This window comes from Podarcis liolepis (genome assembly GCF_965112155.1).
Source record: "Podarcis liolepis genome assembly, chromosome: 12".
Classification (NCBI taxonomy): Eukaryota; Metazoa; Chordata; class Lepidosauria; order Squamata; family Lacertidae; genus Podarcis; species Podarcis liolepis.
In genome coordinates this window covers 51,789,340-51,812,378 of record NC_139563.1, presented here as the reverse complement: position 1 = coordinate 51,812,378, position 23,039 = coordinate 51,789,340, and the positions used below count along the sequence as shown (strand labels likewise).

At 44.1% G+C, this 23,039-nt stretch overlaps 1 protein-coding gene across 1 annotated transcript in view; it reads left to right on the top strand.

The window, feature by feature from the left end:
* Nucleotides 1–23,039, top strand: part of STAC (SH3 and cysteine rich domain) — a 78,597-nt gene that overhangs the window by 13,267 nt on the left and 42,291 nt on the right. The gene's annotated exons all lie outside the window — the stretch shown is intronic.

Here is a 23,039-nt window from a genome sequence, read left to right as displayed (position 1 = left end):
TTTGCGAAGCAAGCCCATAGGGAAATGCGTCTTGCGAAGCGGCTAAGAAGACGAAAAACTCCTTCGTCTAGCGAGTTTTTCGTCTTCCGAGGCGTTCGTCTTGCGGGGCACCACTGTACTTTGAGTTCCTTGCACGTGCAATAAACAAACTTGACACTGAAGGCTTTCATAGAAAACTAGGGGTTTTCCACCTCTCCTCTCTTGCCATAAACATGGTCTGTATGCTTGATAAGGTTGACTTCAGTGAAATTCAAATGGGTAAGGATTTGAATAGTTACCCAAGGAACAGGTAGCGATTTGAAAAAGACTTGGGATAGGTGGAGCAGGAGGCGTCCTTCCTGCAGTCTGGAATTCCCACGGCATTTAAACAAACCTAATGTGAGGTTGTTGATGCAAATTAGCAATCTTTCATGCAACCTTGTTATCCCTCGTCATGTAAACAAGCTCTAAAGTAGCTGTTTTATTAACTACTGCCATCAGGTTATTCCACCATTCTCAGGAGCTTTTGAGACACAGTTTGAATTCCTGAGTCAATCCATATATATATATATATATATATATATATATATATATATAGGAGTGTCAGCGGCAGCTCAGGAGATATCCTTTGCTTGATGTAGATAAGCTTTTAAATGGCATTGGGAAATGGAGCATTATTCATACCTAACATGCACACTGCTTTATTAATGAGGCCCGTTTCAGTAAAGTCAACCATTCTGAATGGAAAGCAAAATACTGCTGACCTGGTGCACATGCCAATTAGGCACAGACTTCACGGGAGTAAAATGCTCGACTCTGGCTGACGTACGCTTTAGGGCTATTTTTTAAATAAAAATAGGAGAACAATCCTATTGTGCATTGAAGGGTGGGGTGGGGTGGCTTTGTTATGATAAAGCAAGCCGTAACCTCGGTCACAGCAAAATGACGGGGATGCTGTTGAAAATGGTTATGAATCTTATATGTTTGACTTTCACAGTTCTCCCCCTCCCCAATTAATCCACACAACAACCATGGGTGGGAATTGAACCCTAGTCTCCCAGCTCCTAGTCCATGGGTAGGCAAACTAAGGCCTGGGGGCCATATCCGGCCCAATCGCCTTCTGAATCCGACCCGTGGACAGTCCGGGAATCAGCATGTTTTTACATGAGTAGAATGTGTCCTTTTATTTAAAATACATCTCTGGGTTATTTGTGGGGCCTGCCTGGTGTTTTTACATGAGTAGAATGTGTGTTTTTATTTAAAATGCATTTCTGGGTTATTTGTGGGGCATAGGAATTCTTTCATATTTTTTTTCAAAATACAGTCCGGCCCCCCACAAGGTCTGAGGGACGGTGGACCGGCCCCCTGCTGAAAAAGTTTGCTGTACCTAGTCTCACACTCTAACACTGCACCATGCTGGTCCAACAATCTGACTCAGTATAAAGCAGCTTGCTATGTACTTAATTAAAAGAGATCAAAGCAATGAAGATTTGGACACTGTTCTAAACACCTTCCTAAGAAGATGGAGACCTAATTCATACATTACCATAATGGCTTTCTTATGGGCCGGATCCTGTATCATTCAGGTAGTGTAAACGGACCCCTGACCATTAGGTCCAGTTGCGGATGACTCTAGGGTTGTGGCGCTCATCTCGCTTTACTGGCCGAGGGAACCTCTGGGTCATGTGGCCAGCAGGACTAAGCCACTTCTGGCGAAGCAGAGCAGCGTGCAGAAACACTGTTTATCTTCCTGCCAGAACGGTGCCTATTTATCTACTTGCACTTTGACGTGCTTTCGAACTTGTAGGTGGGCAGGAGCTGGGACCGAGCAATGGGAGCTCACCCCGTCCCGGGGATTCAAACCGCCGACCTTCTGATTGGCAAGCCCTAGGCTCAGTGGTTTAACCCACATCACCACCCATCCCTGTTTGCACTATTAGTTGCCCCTTAAAGCTGATGCTGAAAGCTGATACCATGAAGAAGTGGTAAGTCACCCCTCACATGCATGTGACAGATACTCCCAAACACAACGCAGCTTTCATTTTAAACTAGGTTAGAATTACATGGTCCTCATAGACAAAACAGTGACTCTAAAGTTCATTTGTTTATATTAATTAAATTTGTATACCATCCTTCCTCTGAAGTTCCCAGGGCGATTCACAACAGAAAAATACAAAATGAGAATACAAACTATATAATAAAACAAAAACAAACTGATAACCACACACACATTTTAAAAAGCCATAGAATGTTAATCAGGAGAATGCCTAACCGAATATAAATGGATTCCCTGGTCCTGAATGGGGTAACTGTGCCCCTGAAGGACCAGGTGCGCAGCCTGGGAGTCATTCTGGACTCACAGCTGTCCATGGAGGCACAGGTCAAATCTGTATCCAGGGCAGCTGTTTACCAGCTCCATCTGGTACACAGGCTGAGACCCTATCTGCCTGCGGACTGCCTCGCCAGAGTGGTGCATGCTCTGGTTATCTCCCGCTTGGATTACTGCAATGCGCTCTACGTGGGGCTACCTTTGAAGGTGACCCGGAAACTACAACTAATCCAGAACATGGCAGCTAGACTGGTGACTGGGAGCGGCCGCAGAGACCACATAACACCGGTCTTGAAAGACCTACATTGGCTCCCAGTACGTTTCCGAGCACAATTCAAAGTGTTGGTGCTGACCTTTAAAGCCCTAAACGGCCTTGGTCCAGTATATCTGAAGGAGCGTCTCCACCCCCATCGTTCTACCCGGACACTGAGGTCCAACTCTGAGGGCCTTCTGGCAGTTCCCTCACTGCGAGAAGCCAAGTTACAGGGAACCAGGCAGAGGGCCTTCTCGGTAGTGGCGCCTTCCCTGTGGAACACCCTCCCACCAGATGTCAAAGAGAACAACAACTACCAGGCTTTTAGAAGACATCTGAAGGCAGCCCTGTTTCGGGAAGCTTTTAATGTTTGATGTATTATAGTATTTTAATATTCTTTTGGAAGCTGCCCAGAGTATTATTATTATTATTATTATTATTATTATTATTATTATTATTATTATTATTATTATTATTATTTTCCCCTAATGAAGGCACCAGGCAAGCCTTCCTGGGGAGAGTATTCCACAAATCAGGAGCCACCACAGAAAAAGCCTGTTCTCGTGTTGCCACCCTCCAGATCTCTTGTGGAGGAGGCACACAAAGAAGTGTTTACATAGGGTAACATAGTACCTACTGTTATGTGATCCCATTTATCAGTTGCCATGTATCTCATTAAACCTCTGTTTGTTTGGGCAGTGGTGATCTCGGGTTTTTCTACAGAGCTTTATAGAAAACAGGGATGAGGTTTGCTTGTACGTTTCCCTTCAGCCTTGTTGAAAAGTTTGAAAAAGTGGGCAGGAGGGGAGCTTTGAAACTAGCCAGACTGCCTGGTACTCTTGTGGGCTTTATGCTAAATCACAAAATAGTTTCACAGGACTTGACTGCTGTGCATGTTTTCACCAGCTCAATGCAATTAAGCTCAATTTTCAGTGTGGTGTTTTGTTTTCTCCAAATGACAAGCATACCTAATTCCCTGGGACCCATGTAGCCAAGTTCTAATCCAGGCATTGGCAAACTCGGCCCTCCAGATGTTTTGGGACTACAATTCCCATCATCCCTGACCACTGGTCCTGTTAGCTAGGGATGGGAGTTGTAGTCCCAAAACATCTGGAGGGCCGAGTTTGCCTGTGCCTGTTCTAATCTGTCTCTCTTGCCTCCTCACTCTGTAGTCTTTATTCTCTTCTTTTTCTCACGCAGTGGGCATGGATGGATCCCTTGCAGAAAACAAAATTCCAAGTTCATGTCTTGTCAAGTGTCACGGAGCCTATAAAGAAGATGGATAGCCCTTTTTTAAATAGGAGAGGGATGTTTTATATGTGATTCTAGGCCTGCAGAGAACTGCCAGGCACAGTAGATGCCAAAGACTTGGCTGTTCTTTCTTACTTTTTTAAAAACTGAGTCACGTATTCAAGAAAAACAAATTGATGCTTCTGCCTTGCTATGAGCAAGGGGAAATCTATCTCTGCTAGATGTTTGCTGCCCAGTACTTAGTGTTTGACAAAGAAGCAGCTTTTCTTTCTTCAGTTGTAACCTTTCTTTATTTCCCAGACATTCATACTAACAAACCCTGAAACAATTATTCCTATTGTTTTTGATGGTTGTTGCTTAGTACCAAATGCTGAATAGATTAAGCAAGGGACAGGCACTAAAGCAGTATATACCATTGCCATGAAAATTGGATACGGGCAGAGAGAGTTTTAAGTGACCAGCTTATAGAAAGGCATACGAGACCTTTCCAGAGGAGATTGGTGGCAGATCAAAGTCCAATTAATGAATGTTGAGGAAGGGAGCTTATAATTCTTTAATTTGGTATAAAGTAATACAGTGGTACCTCGGGTTAAGTACTTAATTCGTTCCGGAGATCTGTTCTTAACCTGAAACTGTTCTTAACCTGAAGCACCACTTTAGCTAATTGGGCCTCCTACTGCTGCCGCGCCGCGGGAGCCCGATTTCTGTTCTTACCCTGAAGCAAAGTTCTTAACCTGAAGCACTGTTTCTGGGTTAGCGGAGTCTGTAACCTGAAGCGTATGTAACCCGAGGTACCACTGTATATGCTACATCTAATTTTTCCTATACTTTGTCCCTACCAGCTTCTAAGAGACAATTCATTTAGCTGGGGGTTATTGTTGCTCCAAATCCTACAAAAAGTGAGATTCGTAGATCAGCAAAATTGTTGTTTGAGATGATGGCCCACATTGTCTCTCTGAAGACTGAATGTTTCTTTCCTAACTACTTGACCAGAATGCAGCCCTGAAAGAAGGATAAGCATGTGGACAAGAGGTGCAATAATAACAGTGGAGGGATATTCTGAATCAAACCAAAATGTGAAATGCTGCCGCAACAGATACAAAAAGTGTGTCCCTCCTTAAAGGAGAAGGGTTAGACCAGATTATGAAAATTCATCTCCCACCCACCATGATTTTAGTTTTGCGATTGTAAACATTTCAGATTCAGATCTATAACTTTTTGCCGTTAGGCTTGGATGTAGGATTTGGAGAAACCCAACTGTGCTGTGAGCACGTTATCTTTAGCAGTTTCCAGACATGGGCTTAATACTGGAAATGGGTCGTGCAAATATCACAAGCAGGTCATTTGCAACAGGGTTTTCCTTTTAACTTAGCAGCTTTTCCCCAGAAAGAGTAAATCTGGATGGGTAAATGGGTGTGCAGGAATACAGACTGGCATTTTTTATGCCAACAGCCATCATGTGGATGCTACAAAAATGTGTATGCATGAGGAGCACACAGCACACAGCACATGCCCATCTGGAAGCAGACTTCGTTGTTAGAGATATTTCCCACCCCTCTTCTTCCTGTTTTAATACAGTTGTTACTTTGCTTCGCTTGCCCCTATTCCCTGTGTTTGGTGGAACTCATCCAAATCCAAGAAGAAGAAGAAGAAGAAGAAGAAGAAGAAGAAGAAGAAGAAGAAGAAGAAGAAGAAGAAAACCAAGATGCTAGCAAAGACGGAATCAATATAAACAACTCTATGTTGGTGTGCCATAGTACACATTAACTATACAAAGTGGCTCAGGAACCTGAATTAAGTATCTCAGTCAGTTTCAGTGACTCTTAGCACTAAACTCAGATTTCTGATAACACAAGAGCAAAATGTGCTACCAGGGGCATAAAATTACAGACATATATAAATTAAATCCTGTTCTCCATCCTACTTTACTCCTCCCCTGAAAACCTTACTTTGAGAGAATTTCCATCAGTGTCCTTAAAAGTTCTGCCTCCCTTTTTAGCAACAGACCCCTTTATAGTAATGACTGCTCTGCTGCTCTATGTTTTCAAATGATAGTCCCTTTGGCTTCAGCTCCTGACCTCCATGGGATTGGCAGCACAGCAGAGCCAAATAAGCAATCTTGCTCTGCGTAGCTTGTATGAGCAGTGGCGTAGCGTGGGGGGTGCAAGGGGGGCAAGCCGCACCGGGCGCAACATCTGGGGGGGCGCGCTCGCTGCCTCCGGAGTCGCCGAAGAGCCTCGGGCGCAGGCTGTAGCAGAGCCGACGAGCTGTGCGCGCGTCCGGGCTGAAGGTGCCCGGCAGGCAGCGGCTCTCAGCGCTTGCCGCGGAGGACGCACCAGGCAGCCCCTCCTCACAGCCCCGCCTCCGCCGCTGCTGCTGCAGCTGCTGGGCCGTTGCATTTTTCTCGCCTCTCTGCCCCCCTCCTCCTCCGGGCAAGCGGCGTCGTTTGGGCGGCAGCGCCAGCGGCAACTCGCAGGTTAGGGGTTAGGGGGGGCGCAAATTACGTGCCTTGCCCCGGGTTAGGGGGCGCAAATTACTTGCGTTGCCCCGGGTGCTGACAACTCACGCTACGCCGCTGTGTATGAGGATAGGCTCATCCTCACCACCAGAAACACCAGTTGCAGGATGTACCTGCTCAGACTCGGCTCCTTGTTCAGATCTGATTCAGAACTCAGTCTCTTAGCAACTTCACAACAAAAATGCTTGGATCCTAGTCCTCTGCCCAAGTTGCAAGAAAAGGTAAAGGAACTAGAAATGAGTAAACACAAATCAACTATACAAAGAAAGGGCAAATGTGGAAAATAAATGGGTGGTAGGGAAGAAATTTAATTCAGGTTGCATTTAATGGTGAATCAATCTAATTTGCATTTTATGAATCAATACACGAACTGAAACAAAATCATCCTTTGACATTTGCACTTCTCCAAATTCTTCAGTGCTGTTCTCCAGACAAGTAATGTGTGTAAAAATGCATATGTTAGGAGTAATGCCCCAAATGCATATATTTGTGAGAATAAAAATAAGTTATACAGTGGTACCTCGGGTTAAGAACTTAATTCATTCTGGAGGTCTGTTCTTAACCTGAAACTGTTCTTAACCTGAAGCACCACTTTAGCTAATGAGGCCTCCTGCTGCCGCTGCGCCACCACTGCACAATTTCTGTTCTCATCCTTAAGCAAAGTTATTAACCCGAGGTAATATTTCTGGGTTGGCGGAGTCTGTAACCTGAAGCGTATGTAACCTGAAGCGTATGTAACCTGAAGCGTATGTAACCCGAGGTACCACTGTATTAGAGAGAACTGATTTGGGTGAAAAATGAGTATGTTAGGCAAAAATGCATACAAAACTGTGTATATTAGGAAAGAGTCACTCTTAATTGCTGGTGAATTTTCATTAGATTAAAAATAATAATAATTCAGAAACTGATCTGAAAAGTGGAGAAATCAACTTAGGACTGGGAGAATAAGAAACTGAGAGAAACCAAAATTGCCTTCAGATATAAGGGTAGTATTCAGCTTGACTGCATTAGACTACATTCTTAATCTCACGCACTACTGTTGTATTAATATTAGGGCTTCCCTGTCTTTTAGAATATACTGTGGACACATAGGTAGTTAAAACAACACACAGCCCATAGACCAATTCAAATTGTTTTCTTTTGTGTAGTTTTGTGAACTACACCAGTGTACTTGGAATGCTTGAGGACCAATGGCTGGCTGTTCACATTAGTAATATATAAAAGACCTGTTAACTGTAGTTGGATTGCTTCAGTGAGTTAGATGAAGAAGTCTGTTTTGCTCTTAGAAAGCCTAGGCCAGTCTTTCCCCCAGCTGGTGCCTCCCAGATGTTTTAGACTACAAATCTCTTCAGCATATGCTTGATCTTACCAAATTTATCTTATGGATGGACATAAGAGCAAGACATCTGTAGATAACAGGGGAGCCGACTTGGGCCCCAGGTTAAGGGTGCCCAGTGTGCACAATGTCATGACCTCATGTTGCAACGTGACGTCACGACGTCACATGCCCCCCAGCCTCGGAACCTGACTTCCAGTGGCACTCGCAAGACCTCAGAAAGCATCTCCAAGGTCTTGCGATGCCTTAGAGATGCTTCCTGAGGTCTTGCAATACCTCAGAGGTGACTCCCAGTGCTTCGCAACAAAAATTTTGTGGGTGCTCAGACACCCAGACTTCCCTATAGTTGGCACCCCTGATAGTTAAGGAAGCCCTTTAGATAACTTGGTCCAGAATAATTTTGAGCTCCTTTTATCTTAGCTACCTTAGATGAAACACAAAATGTTATAAAGCACAAACATGAGCCTCAGAAGCTGGGCCATAATAATAATAATTTTTATTATTTATACCCCACCCATCTGGCTGATTTTCCCCAGCCACTCTGGGCAGCTTCCAACTCTGGGCTTGCCCTTTCCTCCCATTTAGCGGTGCAACACCTGGTGCCAGCTGTCCGGCTGCTTCCCGCCCAACTGGCAAGGCTCTTCACTTCCTCACTTTCCAGAGGACTTTGCTGGAACTGCCACCTCTAAAGCAGACACAAAAGCAAATTGTACAGGGGGCATAATCTATACTACAAGTAAGCATTAATTTAGGGTTTGTTTTCTTTTGTTTAATGCAAGCAACAGCAAAAACAAGCACCTTATCATTCTCTCTGGTCATGCATTTGCTCTCATTTCACATCCTTGAAAAAGCACACAGAGAGTGCAAGCTGACCTAAGACAACGAGTAAAAATGACTCATAAAGGGGATTGTGTACAGAGTATCTTTTATGCAAACAGTTAGAAAGGAAGTGCTACAGAGTGGAGAATTAACACTCTCCCACTTTAATCTCGAGGTAGCAGCCCTTTCCCCTTCAAAGTGCAAGTAAAGGGCAAATGGGATGATAGCCTCATAAGCCCTCCTGGAAACAACAGTAGCCACATGCTATGGGGTTATGTACATCCTTGTTGTTTGGCTTAGACTGCAATATCTTCTGACTTATGCACAAGGCCACAAAGGAAGAGGAGCCACAGGTTGCAGGGTGGGAAACACTGCAGTGGACACTTGGGTTGCTAACTTGATCCATGCAGGATGCACATTTGCAACCCACAGCGTTCGTAACCCGCAGCGGCACGTCTGCACACTCGCAGGTTGTGATTCAGCGCTTCCGCACATGTGCAAAGCACGATTTAGTGCTTCTGCGCATGTGCGACCTCCAAAACCCGGAAGTAACCTGTTCCGGTACTTCCAGGTTTCGGAGCACCTATAACCTGAAAAAACGCAACCTGAAGCGTCTGTAACCCGAGGTATGACTGTATTGGCTGTCAGATTTGTAATCTAGATTTCACGTTTTGGGTTGGATGCCAAAAGACCTTTTTAATTTATATATCTATAGCAGTAAGATTCTAAGGTTTTTCAGGAAGAAGACATTTTGAAGATTGGATTTGCATTCATCTCCCAGGAGGATCTTTCATTTAGACATTAAGCAAAATAAGATTGTTTTACCTGAAAGGGTCTCACACATAGAAAAGAGCTGAGGGGCCACACAGATGCCCACGCCTCTGGGGTCATGTGGTTCTTGGCCCAGCTCCTACATCCATGTACTGGGGTTCAAGGCAAGTGGGAGAACCAAGGAGCTACGTGGCCTGGGGCTGAGCCAATGATGCGTCTGTGCAACCACATCGAAGCTCAGCAACTGATAGCTCAGTTGGCTAAAGCGCGGTGCTGAAAATGCCAAGTTTGCAGCTTCAATCCCCATATGGGACAGCTGCATATTCCTGCATTGCAGGGGGTCGGACTAGATCAGAGCTTTCCAAACTTTTCATGTTGGTGACACACTTTTTAGACATGCATCGTTTTGCGACACAGTAATTTAGTTTTATGGGACGCGGGTGGAGCTGTGGTGTAAACCACCGAGCCTAGGGCTTGCCGGCCAGAAGTTCGCGGTTCAAATCCCTGCGACAGGGTGAGCTCCCATTGCTCAGTCCCTGCTCCTGCCAACCTAGCAGTTCGAAAGCACGTCAAGTGCAAGTAGATAAATAGGTACCGCTCTGGCGGGAAGGTAAACGGCGTTTCCATGCGCTACTCTGGTTTCGCCAGAAGCGGCATAGTCATGCTGGCCACGTGACCTGGAAAAACTGTCTGCGGACAAACGTCGGCTCCCTCGGCCACTAAAGCGAGATGAGCACTGCAACCCCAGAGTCATCCGCGACTGGACTTAACTGTCAGGGGTCCTTTCCCTTTCCCTTTTTAATTTAGTTTTACTAGCAAACAGGTTAAACTAACACCTTTCCAGCCCTGGGAGGAGCACGGGGTGTGTTTGTGTGACACACCTAAACACTGCAGCCGCACACTAATGTGTTGCGACAAGCAATTTGGAAAGCTCTGGACTGGGTCCCTTCCAACTGTACAATTCTATGATTCAGGCATAGAAGGAGCTTTTATTTTACCTTTTTCAAAATTGTCTGTTAAAGTGCTCTTTCCCATGCAGTCTCGTCCACTGCACGAAACACACACCACTTTCCTGCTTACATCTCTTTCTCGTGCTTGAGCTCAATGGAAGTGATGGACTAGCAGGCAAGGAGGTAAGAAGTATGTTTGCTTAGTGAGCTTAGAGTCTCCTTGCTACTCCACGTCCTCACGTGCCTGGGCTTGGAGTGGTCAGCAAGATAAGCTAGCAGCACTGCCAACCCATCTGCACTCCAGCCCAGGCCCAATAGCAGTACAACTGCAACTGGAGGGAATGGCAGAAGAAGCTGATGGGGGGAGGAAGAAATATAGGCTTCTGAGGGTGCACACTTCCTTCTGCTGTTGCTCGTGTTTTCCAGCACCCACCCGAGCACACATTGTTGAAGCTGGGCCTGTTCTGGGTCCTTGAGAGCCAGTGTGGTGTAGTGGTTAAGAGCGGTACACTCGTAATCTGGTGAACCAGGTTCGCATCTCCGCTCCTCCACATGCAGCTGCTGGGTGACCTTGGGGTAGTCACACTTCTCTGAAGTCTCTCAGCCCCACTCACCTCACAGAGTGTTTGTTGTGGGGGAGGAAGGGAAAGGAGAATGTTAGCCGCTTTGAGACTCCTTCGGGTAGTGATAAAGCGGGATATCAAATCCAAACTCCTCCTCCTCCTCCTCCTCCTCCTCCTCCTCCTCTTCTTCTTCTTCTTCTTCTTCTTCTTCTTCTTCTTCTTCTTCTTCTTCTTCTTTTATTTAAATTTATTTTTGCCCATTACTCCTGTCAGTGCCACTGCTGCACGCAGTAAGCCCACTGGGAAAGGTCCACTGAGGCAGGTTGACCCATTAGGATAGGCCAGTGGGGGCTCATCTTTCAAACCTGTCTTTCCCCCCCCCCCATGCTCCAAACCCGCTAACCGCTGCAGTGAGGTAGGACCTCCCAGTGATACTGAACTGCAACTCCCACCATCCTTGACACTTGTCCAGTGTCACCTAGAAGGGCAGTGGGTCCTTATCCCTGTTTTGCAGGTGGGTGGCTGTGCTGCAGAGAGTGGGGAAGGGAGAAAGGTTTCCATTAGGTCCTGCCAAGGTTAAAAAAAAGGTAAAAGATCCCTGGACGGTTAAGTCCAGTCAAAGGCAACTATGGACTTGCGGCACTCATCTCACTTTTCAGGCCAAGGGAGCCGGCGTTGGTCCACAGACACCTTTCCAGGTCATGTGGCCAGCATGACTAAACCGCTTCTGGCACAAGGGAACACTGTGACAGAAGCAAGAGTGCACAGAAACGCCATTTACCTTCCTGCCGCAGCAGTACCTATTTATCTACTTGCGCTGGTATGCTTTCGAACTGCTAGGTTGGCAGAAGCTGGGACAGAGCAACAAGAGCTCACCCCGCTGTGCAGATTAGAACCGCTGACCTTCCAATCAGCAAGCCCAAGAGGCTTAATGGTTTAGACCACAGCGCCACCCGCGTCCCTTAAGGTCCTGCAATGACTTTTCTGGAAGGCCTCCCCCAACCCCTCATGCCTGCCCACTGTCAAGTAGCATGGCTCAGTAGAAGTATTGGTTACAGCTGCAGTGGCCAGCCACAGTACCTGACAGTGAAGTACCCACCGGAAAAGAACCTGTACCCCAAGAGTAACCCCACTCTGCCCCTTAGCTGCCCAGCTGCAGCAATTTTGGGAGTTCTGGCTGCTAGTACTGCTGGATCACTTGAGTTCAATCAGCTGTGAGAATGGGATGGAGCTCATCTATCAACCTCTATTTTCAATCTCGGCAGGAAAAAGATCTAGGTTACAAATCACTGCTCTACCTTCCAGGCAAGACCAGAGGTAATAGTAGTTTATATGTCAGTTCTGGAATGCTCTTGCATTTCTTTCCCCCCGTATAAAGGAGATTTAGTCCTTGGTGGTGACGACCTGGCATTTTCAATCAGTCCTGATAGCTTAAAATGTGCCCTTTGTATGTATTTCCAGTTCCTGGTGCTTTTTCAGATCCGGAGTTGAGGTCTCCAAATTCTTAAGAAGTTCCAGGAAGTGAAATTTCTAATCTGGTTATGTTGTATAGTGTAAACACAACATTTTAAGGAGTACATTGGATACATGCTCTCTTCTTCTGTCAAGAGCCCCTTTCAGTTGTTCAAAATCCACACGTAACAGACATTTATGGCAGGCTCCAGCCCTCACCATTGCACATTGAGTAGAACTCTGCACATGGATTAGGGTGAAGTCTCAGTTTCCTCCCCCAGCCTCTCTCTCACATACATGCGTCATTATTCACAGATATCGAAGTCAGTGTGATGAACTCAGCTGGATGACTGGGTCTTGGGAGGAATGTGAAATCCATAGTTTCCAATTTTATTTCTTTTATTTTTTTAAAAAAAACATAGCAGATTTTCAGAGCCAGTGCCAACACATCGTTGTTTGCTTGGGCAAAAATGTCAAAGGAGACGCTGCAGTGTTGCGTGTACAAACTAAGGGTACATTTTTGAACCTTAATGGTCCCTTGGCCTGTGTCTCAGAACAAGCCACCTGGCTAACCATTATCACTTTATGGGCTGTATGCCATCATTTCCCCATAGAATTACTATGACATCAGAGCAAACATGTTTATATGACTTCCTGTTATAACAATTAAAATGTTTTATTCTACTTGTGTTCCATGATCCTATATTTGGTCTTAAACATAAAAAATGCTCTGAGGTATTATTATTATTATTATTATTATTATTATTATTATTATTATTATTTACTTATACCATCTGTCCAGGCCTCCCCAGCCACTCTGAGCAGCTCCCAACAGAATACTAAAAACACGATAAAACATCAAACATTAAAAACTTCCCCAAAAAAGACTGCCTTCAGATGTTTCCTAAAAGTCAGGTAGTTGTTTATTTCCTTGACATCTGATGGGAGGGTGTTCCACAGGACGGGTGCCATTACCAAGGTTAAACTTAGAGAGAGCCCCCCCCCCTTTAAACTGACAATTCAGATCATCAGCTTTCCATATGCAAGCTGTAGATGGTTTCAGGATGCCTACCAGGTGCGGGTATCTAACCTTGTCACTCAAGTGATTGCAACAGCAGAAGGATGAATTACACAAAATGAGAAGGTGGCCTTCTGAGCTACACTAGCAAACTGCAGCTAATCAGAGCACAGTGAGACATCGGCTTTCTTGAGGTTTCCTGAGCTTCATCCTTCCTAAAAAAAATTATTCAACTTCAAGCCAAGGAATCCAGCTCTTTCTCAGATTTCTATTTGGGGGTTTTGCTGAATGGAAGCCATTGGCATTTAAATGCATTTTGGGGTGAGGAAAGTTCTGCTCTGGAATACCCCTGCCCAATACTGGTCCAGGTCACATGTAACACTAGGTCAAAGCAGGACTTAGTGCAAATAAGCAAACATGAGACAAGACCACAGTCACTCCATGGGTTCTGCTGATGCCATTCTTCTGTGAGGTCAGCCATGATTTGGCTTAGCATTACATCCAGATCCAAGCTTCTCCACACAAACCATGAGCAGTGAGCCACAAAACAAACCTTGGTTCTTCTGGAGCAAAATCAATTGTAAGCCCAGATTTAGGTATGAATCCACAGAGCACATCCGCTGTAGGACAGGACAGAGAACAAATCAAGCTGCAGTCTTCTCTCCAGGAACCACGTGTTTTCTCATTTCCACTAAACCATGGTTTGACTTAGCACTGGGACACCACAGTGTTTTCCTCATAGTTCTGCTGGCAGATTGGTGGAAGCCAATAGCTCCTGTTATAAAACAGCTGTATGCTTTATTTGATCAATTTCTGCTCCTTGGTTGTTTTGGAAATGCACTGCTGTGATCTGCTTTTTGCTCTGGTGTGTGAGTCTGGGGGCAGGGAATGTTTGAAACTTCCTTGTAGCATCTGGCTTCCTCCTGTAGCATGGCTTGTATCTTTGTACCTGTTTTCCTAAGTGTACTCATTGTCTGATAAGTTTGGTTCAGCTTTTGCCTGCTTGGTCTGCACAATATCAACTGTGTCAAATGAGCTAATATCAGTTAGCAGGTTTAAAGCAGAGGCCTCACAGTGAACTGGTCTAGAATGCTATTCAGGCCTGTTCTGTGATTACCTTTAAATCTTACTCGTTTTTTCTTCTTTAAAACAATATCCTACATTTACTTTTAGTTTTACATGAAGCTAATTCTGCTGTCTCCTGTGTGTTACTCTCAGGTAGGCAGCACTCAGGAAACCCACCCAGATGGGCGGGGTATAAATAATAAATTATTATTATTATTATTATTATTATTATTATTATTATTATTATTATTATTGACTGGGGAAAGCAACCTTAAAGTAACTCACATGCTGGCTGGAGCTGATGGGAGTTATAGTTCAAAACGTCTGAAGGGCACCAGATTGGCTCCATGTATCATAGTTTCCATCCATATTTTCATGCAGTGCTGTGCTAGACAGATTTTGCCCAACTGAGTGCAGTGTGACTTACTGCTTGTAAAGTGTGCTTAGGATTGCAGGCTAAGATTCTGTTTGAATAAGCCTTGACCTCAAATGAAGGTCTTCAGAGTCCCATGTGTTCATTGGAATTCATGCAGAACTTGGGTACAAATAGGTTTTGCCATTCACTTTGCTGGAGCGAGCAGTTCTGTGTATGCATGACTTTGTGCAGGAGAGCTTTGAAGGTACCCCAGAACCACTGGCTAATTTTGAATGAGCCAGAATGAGCAGCACTGAACCTTGGCTTTGCATGCTCTCCACTCCCCTCACTTTCTCTAGTGTAGCCAAGAGGAGGCATCTGGAATCTCACACTTCCACCTTTGTTACTTTTGTCCAAACCAGCAAACTATTGTTAAGTACAGTTTGGTTGAAAGAGACAACTTCAAACCATGGTTTATGCATCTGGCTTGGTTAACCAGACCATAGTTAGCATTAACCACAGTTTCTTGGTTCAAAGGTCACAATCAGCAATGATTAAGCAAAAGCAGAAACAAAATATTGCCAATTCCTCACAACTGTCCCAGAAGAGGAAAGGAGAAGCACACAACCCCATACCTTGCTGCAGCTCTTTTCCTAGTCATTCGCATCACACTAAACTATAGTTTAAAACAGGCTTCCAGATACTTTGGACTACAAATCCCATCTGTCCTGGTCAGCATGGTCAAGAATGATGGAGTTGAGCCCAAAACATATGGAGGGTGCCAAGATGTCCAGTTCTGGGCACCACAATTCAAGAAGGACACTGACAAACTGGAATGTGTCCAGAGGAGGGCAACCAAAATGGTCAAAGGCCTGAAAACGATGCCTTATGAGGAACGGCTAAGGGAGCTGGGCATGTTTAGCCTGGAGAAGAGGAGGTTAAGGGGTGATATGATAGCCATGTTCAAATATATAAAAGGATGTCACATAGAGGAGGGAGAAAGGTTGTTTTCTGCTGCTCCAGAGAAGCGGACACGGAGCAATGGATCCAAACTACAAGAAAGAAGATTCCACCTAAACATTAGGAAGAACTTCCTGACAGCAAGAGCTGTTCGACAGTGGAATTTGCTGCCAAGGGGTGTGGTGGAGTCTCCTTCTTTGGAGGTCTTTAAGCAGAGGCTTGACAACCATATGTCAGGAGTGCTCTGATGGTGTTTCCTGCTTGGCAGGGGGTTGGGACTCGATGGCCCTTGTGGTCTCTTCCAACTCTATGATTCTATGATTCTATGATTCTATGATTCTAAGATGAGGAATCCTGATTTAGAGTGGTGGCCAAACAGGACCTTTGTGTGTCTAGAAGGGATAGGTGAGTTGGAGTAACATTGGTGTATTAACAATTACTTTAAATTGGAAATGCTTTAGTTTCCATAGTAATAAACTGTTTACCTGACACATTTCAAGCTTGCAGATAAATGTTGGTGTGGATTATTATTATTATTATTATTATTATTATTATTATTATTGCAATGCAAGATTCAGATTATTTTGCATGCATCTCTGGAAAGCTTAAAGAAAATAATGTCCTATCACTCAGAGGAGGGTGGACATATAGCTGGCAATGGCTATAGAAATTTTTCAATGCTGCGTTTTCACTCTAAAAATCCAGTAAACAAAGCTGGCTTATGTGTGGGGGGAAAGAAGGAAAAGAAATGAGTGGGTGATTGAATCCAATTTTCTTAATACCTTTCATTATTTATAATGCGTGAAATGTTGTATCAATTTCATCGGAACAAACAAAATGAATAAAATGAGGGGGTTTGACTTTAAATGTATTTGTTTTGAGGATGCAGTGGGTGAGAAATTTAGACTGAGTTTGTTTCCTAATGGTTTGATATTTGGACATTTTAAAATCATAACAAGCGGTGGTTCCTGTGAAGATTTATGGAAAAATCTGTTCTGGTTATTTGATTCCAGATGACGGCTTCCAGCGTTAGTGGTTGCTTAAACATGAACACTGTGGCCACTGAGCTTTTCCCCAAATAAGTGCTTATGATTATTATTACTGACACTCTACCCACTAGACCACACTGACTATATCACACACAAACACAGAGAGAGAGAGAGAGTTATCTATAATGACTTGGATATCTCCACTAGTGTTTTCTTTTAGAGTTTTTTTGCAGTGAAAATTCCTTCCTCTGTGGGATCTGTACTTTGTCACAAATGTGAGTCAAAACTAAGATAGGGAGCGGGTGGTACTGTGGCCTAAACCACTGAGCCCCTTGGGCTTGCCGATCAGAAGGTCGGCAGATTGAATCCGCGTGACGGGGTGAGCTCCCGTTACTCTGTCCAGCTCCTGCCAACCTGATAGTTTGAAAGCATACCAACATGAGTAGATAAATAGGGACAGTGGTACCTCAAGTTAAGTACTTAATTCGTTCCGGAGGTCCGTACTTAACCTGAAACTGTTCTTAACCTGAAGCACCACTTTAGCTAATGGGGCCTCCTGCTGCTGCCATGCTGCTGGATCCCGATTTCTGTTCTCATCCTGAAGCAAAGTTCTTAACCTGAAGCACTATTTCTGGGTTAGTGGAGTCTGTAACCTGAAGCATATGTAACCTGAAGCGTATGTAACCTGAGGTACCACTGTACAGCGGGAAGGTAAATGGTGTTTCCGTGCACCAGAAGCAGTTTAGCCATTCTGTCCCTCAGACCCGAAAAACTGTACTGCGGCGAATGTTGGATCCCTCTGCCTGAAGCGAGATGATTGCCACACCCCATAGTCAGGTTTGACTGGACTTAACTGTCCAGGGGTCCTTTGCCTTTACCTTCTTTACCAAGGTAGGAGAAGTTGATGGCAGGCTAGTGTGATGGCTTGGTGTAAGCATGGTGTTCTGCTGTCTGAATTCAATCCTCTGCAAAGTTGGAAATAGAGTCCTCCCTTGATTTCTGAAGCATAAGTTGCCTTGCTTACTTGCACATTGTTGAAGCAGCACAGCAGGAGGAAGCAAAGCCACATCTTTATTCATTGCCTGCCAATAATTCTGCTTGATCGCAGTTTTATCATTCCAAGATTTGTAAGCGACTCACTAGAACCCCACATTTTATTTTGTTAATAATTTAAAAAGGGAAACTTCCACCTGGGGCACGTAAGTTCAAAGTGTGACTGATGTGTGTCACAGAGGAAAGCAAACCAGAAGAAAAATGACCAGGAAATATCATGAGCTTTCAAAACTTGATGATTTTTCTAGGATGGCAAGTCACGGGATTTATTTATCTATTTTTAATAGCAACCTCGGTAATAACACTTATTTATTTATTTAGAGCCTTTCCAGCCCATCTCATTCCATGCTGCAAACAGCTTAACAACCAAAACGGAAATCAAAACATTCCCTATTAAGGACAGCAAGTTAGAAAAGGAGAACAGGAAACAGAAGCAAATGTAATTCCCATCTTCGCCGATTTCAGCTTCCGTTTGACCAAAGATCATGCCCCCCCCCCTGCCGAATGCATGATCAGAAGTGTGTTTTGCAAAAATCTCCCCTGCAAAGCCATTCCCCAGCCCCAGAGCCTCTACCAATAAAGGCCTACTCCTTGCTGGAGATCGGTTCATACAGCTCTCAAAGTGATGGAACAGAGAGCCAAGCCACCCAGTGTGGAATCTTAATCGGTGTGGGAGAATGTATGAGGCGAGGCTGTCCTGAAGTGAATCAGGTACTCGGCTGTGGAGGCTTAAAGGTGATACCAAGGACCTCATTGCAACCCTTCCCCACTCCAGTAAGCTGCAGTAATGCAGGTGTCGAGAGGATGGCACCACTGCTCTGTCCCACCTTAATCATCATCATCATCATCACTTTTAATTTGTATAAAGGTAAAGGGACCCCTGACCATTAGGTCCAGCCGTGGCCGACTCTGGGGTTGCGGTGCTCATCTCGCTTTATTGGCCGACGGAGCCGGCGTACAGCTTCCAGGTCAAGTGGCCAGCATGACTAAGACGCTTCTAGCGAACCAGAGCAGTGCACGGAAACGCTGTTTACCTTCCCAACGAAGCAGTACCTATTTATCTACTTGCACTGGCGTGCTTTCGAACTGCTAGGTTGGCAGGAGCAGGGACCAAGCAACGGGAGCTCACCCCGTCGCGGGGATTCGAACCGCCGACCTTCTGATCGGCAAGTCCTAGACTCTGTGGTTTAACCCACAGCGCCACCCGCATCCCTTTAATTTGCATGCCGCCTTTCTATCTTACAATACTCAAGGCGGTTTACAAGCTGAAGAAACAAAGAATGTACACCTTATAACAATCTAATGCAATACAAAAATGTGATAATAAAACAAGCAATCTACATCAATTAAAAGTAACATTCAACAATCATTAGAATAGTATAGAATAATAATATCAGCATATAAAAATTTAACAGAAACCCACTCTTAACAATTACGATAAATAATTTCAAAACTACAATCAATAAAACAATGGCAAGCCACAGTGCATAAAATAATGCAGTACAAATTGAGAAGCAGAGACTGGAGGGTGGGGCAAAGCAGGTGGAAGGAGGCCTTGCCTGATGGAGTCTCTCCCCTCACCTTAATGGCAACTACAGTGGTGCCCCGCAAGACGAAATTAATTCGTTCCGCAATTTTTGTCGTCTAGCGAATTTTTCGTCTTGCGAAGCACGAAATCCCATAGGAACGCATTGAAAATCAATTAATGCGTTCCTATGGTCAAAAAAAGTCCAAACAAAGCCAAATTTGGTACAACAACAGTTTATTAACTGCTCTTTAAAGTCACACATACTGTAAAGAGCAGTTCAAAAATTGAAGGGAAAATAAATTAACTTTATAAACAAAACATGTCTTTGTTTTTAGACAAAGGAAACAAAGTCGCGAGACGTTTTCGTCTTGCGAAGCAAGCCCATAGGGAAATTCGTCTTGCGAGGCAAATCGAAAACGGAAAAACCTTTCGTCTAGCGAGTTTTTTGTCTTGCGAGGCATTCGTCTTGCGAGGTACCACTGTACTGGAGATCGGTTGCTGATCAAAGCTGCCCCTGGTTTCTAAATCACTCCAACGCTGCTGAGAGGTTTGCAAGTACTAACAGGGAGTGATTCCTGCTTGCCAACCTTTACATTCTGATCAGCCACCAAGGCTACTATACCAGGCCAGAAGCCCAACTGAAAAGGGCCACCAGAAAATGCCTCATCCAGATATGCTTGAAGTTACTCTGACAGTGCAGTCTTTGAAACTTCACCGTGTACTATGTCAGGATTAACAGTTCGCCATTTTTTAAAATTGGCGGTTGCTCTAAGCATCCTGCCTGAGGATCGAGGGCCAGGGTAGATCACTGCAGCCAGTTTGCTAGGATAATCTAATGCTTTCAAGTAGGATTTCTCTGTGTTCAATTCCCCCCCAATTATTCCTTTCAAATCAAACCCATGAACAGGAATGCCCCCAAATGTGTATAACCCTGCTCTATCACTACAAACAAAATCATCGCTTTCACCTGATCCCAGAAACTTTGCTTGTCTCAAATCAACCTTGACATTTCATCAGATTTCAAGGAAATAAACAACGACCTGACTTTTAGAAGACAGCCCTGTTTAGGATAGTTTTTAATGTCCGATGTTTTATTGTATTTTTAATATTTTGTTGGGAGCCACCTAGAGTGGTGGGGTAGAAATAATAAAGCATTATTATTATTATTATTATTATTATTATTATTATTATTATTATTATTATTATTATTACTGCAAGGAAATTTTTAAAAGCCACTAGAGGATCTGCTGTACTCCAATAAACTAATATAGTGGTACTGCTTTGGATACTATTCATACTAAGTTTCATGCAAACGAAACAGTATCAAAAGCAACATCCAGCTGGTGTCCTAATACTTTGGAGAAACTACCTTTTCTGCCTGTAAGGAAAGGAGTTAATTCGTTAAACCACTGCACCCTTCGGTTGAATTATTCTTCAGTAACCATTTACTTAAGTGTCAGAAACTACTCACTTGGGGAGAGACCCAAAGTAGTTCGTGGAAGCTGCCTTATACCCAGTCAAACCAATGGTTCATCTAGCTCAATTTCGACTGACAGCAACTTTCCAGATAGAGAGCTTTGAGGCAGAGCCCATGGTTTGCATGCTCAACATCCTAGGTTAACAGTCCCTGGCATATGCAGATTAAAGGGATCCTGGGCTGCTAGAGATGTGTGGAAGACCCAGGGACTCTACCATTAGGCAGACTGTGGCAGCACAATATTTACTTTACTGTTGTAATTTCACTCCCACGGAGAGGCAGTTGTGGGGTTTTACTGTCTTAGCCTTTCTTCTTCTTTCATTCAAGACTTGCTTCTCTACCTTGATATGGGAACTAGTCGCGCCATCTGCCTCAAGCAGCAAAATGTTTTGCGCTGCCCCTGGAGGTCACTTTCTGCCAGACTCCCCAGAGAGCCCATGCCAGCTAGAGTAGATAATATTGGACTAGGAGGACAATCAGCCTGACCCACTGTAAGGGAGCTTCCTAGGTCCCTCCCAGACTAGGTGTTCGCCTTGGATCCAGCTGCTCAGTTATCTCTGCACAGTGGAAATATTTGCACATTTCTCCCTTTCATACAAACCCAAGGCTGGCATGTGGGAATGCATGTACCTCAAGGTTTTCGGTTGCACCATGGGTAGATTGATGTACTCTTGATTCCAAAGACAGCTTTCGCTGATCAGGCAATTGCCAGAGCAGGCGGAGGCAAAGGAGGACTTCTACACTAGGCATGTGCTTCCTGCTGGAAGAGTGCTCTAAGCACATCACTTCTTAAAAAGAACTCATAAGAGAAAGAGGGGGGAACCCAACACTAATTAGCAATGGGTCAGTTTTTGAAGTGCAGTGGTTTGGTGGGCTTTCTTGGCCAAGGGTCATTGCTACATAAAAGGGCACTGAGTGGCAACAGGGTCCTTGTTCTCAGGAACAAACTTCTCTGAGGAAAACCTAGTGGTAAATGGGTTCCCCCACCAGTGAGGTCAACCTTGGGCATCGTAATGTTACAGAAGGAAGAAGAAGTGCAAGGACCTCTGTCTACTGTTTCTCCACATTTCTTTTTTTATTTTTTATTTTATTTTTTATTTTATGTTTCTCCACATTTCTATCTTGCTTTCACATCTCTCCACTCAGGAGATGTGCAAACTGTCCCTGTATTGGCGGCTTTTGTTTTTTGTTTTTTTAATAATATTTTATTAAGTTTTAACAATAAAAAGTTTAGAAAAATAGTAAGAACAAAAAAGATACAAAGTTATAAAATACAAAGATACAGACATTAGACACAAAAAAGAAATAGGAAAAAGACATATATTAAAAAAAGACAAAAATTCCCTCTTTCTTAAATTCTCCTCTTTAGTTAACTTATTTTCCTGACTTCCTCACGTCTCCCATTTTTGTATCCCTTTTAGAAGTTAATTCAGCAAATTCATGTCCTATTATTCTATCTATTATTAATCCAATCTTAATTTTACCTTGTTGCTAGAACCCCTGCAATTCATTTCAATATCCTCAACATTCAAAAATTTTACAATATTTCTGCAAATAAATTTTGAATTTCCTCCAATCTTCTTCCACCGACTCTTCTCCCTGGTCTTGGATTCTGCCAGTCATTTCCGCCATCTCCATGTAGTCTACTGTATTGGCGGCTTTTGCATCCTTCAGATTAGTTTCTGACGGAGGGGGGGGAGGGGAGTAACAGGAAGACTGGGTCCTTATGCTTCCTGTCCTGTCCAAGTCTACAACCTGGTTGCAACTGAAGCAATAACTGACATGGTTGCCTAAAGCAACCTCAACTGACCTGATGTCCATCAGATGTTTTGGACTATAAGCCATGACAGATGGGGCTGATGAGAATTGTAGTCCAAAATAGCTGGAGGGCACCGGTTGGCAAAGGCTGGCCTAAAGTAATGGGAAGGATTACTCTGATAGAAGCTATTGCGAATATTAATCCATAGTCCATTTGCCCTGGTCCTCCTTTTGTGCCCAGACACAACCTAGCCTTCTGGCTTCTGTGGAATTAATTAGCAAATCATGTTATGTCTGAAACTGAGCTTATAGCATTAAATTAGTTTCTCGGGGCCTATTGCTGAGCCAGCAAGAGGGTTGTTATTTAGAAAAACAAGCACTTAGTTGTACTGCTTAGTTTCGCTCCCTGGTAGAAGAAGAATAATGTTTACCATTTAATTAACCTCATGTGGCATGGTGGGAATGGATGGCAAATCAATAATGAATGTCATTACAGTCACCTTGTGCAACTGCAATTCTGGTTTTCAAATGAGGGGGAATGATAATGAGTCTTGATTTCTGCAGGAGCACTTTCAGTGGTAGGCAGGTGATTAGTTATGAAGCTCAGTGCTCCCA